The following is a 2,539-nucleotide window of genomic DNA, read 5'->3' as shown; positions in this document are numbered from 1 at the left end:
AGCCAATCATGTGATGATACTTTACGGACATTTCACATGTTAAACTAATCTAGTTTAACATATAAAGGGCAAAGATTATTGTTTGAGCCGTCTCATATAAATGTTATATGCTTAAACGATAAAGTCCAAGGAATATGTGATTGGGAGAATGTAATCTAATGAAGTTAGATTCATGAGACCATTCTTTCGTAGACACATCCTAAACGTTCCTGATCATAGGATTGCCAATTGGGCATTGACAGTCCGTTAAGATCAGTACGTACTATGTCTTCTCTCAGGGAGAGTGATTAGTCTCGAGTCATTGGTGTGTGTGACATCAAGACAAGTACGGTAGGTGCTCAATAGAGAATGAGTTCACTGAACGCGATCAACGAAGGGTTCTCATATTCCATGTCACATGAGAACTCATGGTTGGGATAATGCAAAGTAGTCCTTTGACCTGAGGCATCATAGTTGTCTTGTGGTTAAGTCCTTGATCTTTGATTATGTCAAAGTCACTCCATCAGGAGGGTGTCCACGGCATCGTTGGGGTCAAGCCACTTATCTATGGAGACAAGTGAATGCGCAACAAGGGATCTCTAACCTTCAAACCGTTTGAGGGAGAATACTCTCTGATATGATTTGAATCTCTGGCCAGAGTATGAATGAGATTAGGGAATGCGTTCCGAATCACATTCAAGGTAATCATATAAGCACAAGACACACATTGGATAGTAGACATGAGAAAATAAACTATCAAACCAAACAATGTGGTCAAGAGTATTAGATTAGAGAAAGACCGTATTGCATTTGTAATCTCGAACTGAATAGGTTCTCTAACCTCTTCTGATTAGCTTGGATAACCATGATATGCTGCTAGGTGTCACTCATGGTTTGTGGAAGCCCTAAACGTGTGTAATCACTAAAGGGAGAATTGAAAGTAGTTTCAATTCACAATCGATGTAAAATGGTTTTAATCGCCCACTACCTCGCTAAAAGGAACTTAATGGATCGCACACCATAAAAGGTAGAGATTGGAGATTAAACGGAAATGAGTAAGAATGATTAAATGGTTTAATCATTTATTTATGGCAATGATTAATTAATATGTTAATTAATCAAACGAATAAGTTCGTTAAAGACCTCGGGGATAGTTTTGGACCTTAAGGCCTAATGGGCTTCGAACGTCAAGCCCATTAACTTAAGTTGTATGACAATTTAATGAATAAAGATTCATTAAAGCCCAAAAGCCCAAAATTCCTTAGGTGGCCGGCCATAGTGTATGAATTAGGGTTTTGGTTGTTTAGGTCACTTAAAGAAGTGACTATATAAATGACTTTATAGCCAAATATTTATTAAGGATTAAAAGGGTTTATTTTTGGGGAAAAATGGGTGAGAATTGTCTCTCCATTTCTCTTTAAAGAGGCCAACACCTTGGAGGGTACATCTAGCAATCCTACTACTCCAAGGTCACTCATTTCTTCTACAATCTAACCTTGGTGAAGAGACTTAGAGGTTCTCAATTTTGGGAACTTGGAGAACCTATTCTTCCATCCAAATCCATGGATCTAAGAAGCAAGGAATGAAGGCCCTATCTCTTTGGGTGATTAGCCTTTGCTTATGAAAAGAGGAATCTACAAAGGTATTAATTTCAACTCACTTTGTTTTGAGTTGATTATTGGTTCACCAATCTACTAGGCTTTGAATTTCATGGTAATGTTTTGTTTTTGAGTGCATACAAACATGATTCCGCCTTTAATTGTTAATTGCATGCTATATGATGTTGCTCAAATGAACATGTTTTCCCAAAAGATTTCCTTCAAAAGCTAAAACAAACAATCTCAAACTAACAAGAGTGTTACGTGGTTTAGCGTAAGGCCTACTCCACGGCCAAAGCACGTCAAGGAATTTCACTAAACAAACGGAGATTACAAAAGAGTGTTTAAACTCTCACAACCCAAATCCCACAAATTACAAACCCTAAACCAAACGAGTAGAGAACTCAAACAAACGGAGAAGATTCTCCCAAATTGCTCTCTAACTCACAAACTCACATATTGACTCTCACCAAATTGGCACATGAATGAGCCACACAAAATACACTAACCCTAAGGTCCTATTTATAGTGCATAGGACTTAGGTAACAATAAGAATCCTAACAGGAAGTAAATCCAAATCCTAATCAAATAGGTAATTAACAAAATCTCTCCTCAAAGGAAACCAACTAAGAAGTCAAAATCCAAACCCAAATAGGACACCAAAACCAAATAGGTAACACAAACCTAATTCTTTACATCATCCTAATTTTGAGCTGTAAAAACCCAACACGAATAGCCAATCAATCTGTCTTGGCCTGAAGTACGACAAATCACTCGGTTCATAGGATTCACTTCCCTAGAAGAGAAAGGTCACAGCACAAAATGAATCTGTACTCGATCACTATCTCAAATCATTTCTATCTCATACTATTAATCTGGATTACTTCTGAGACTTAAAGTTCTTGGTCCAGTATACTATTTTGGCTGAGATAATGGAATTGGAATAAGATTATCATTGATGA

This window comes from Malus domestica, chromosome 09, assembly GCF_042453785.1.
Source record: "Malus domestica chromosome 09, GDT2T_hap1".
NCBI classification, from domain to species: domain Eukaryota; kingdom Viridiplantae; phylum Streptophyta; class Magnoliopsida; order Rosales; family Rosaceae; genus Malus; species Malus domestica.
The sequence above is the reverse complement of the archived record's forward strand: the minus strand, read 5'-3'. Positions refer to the sequence as shown.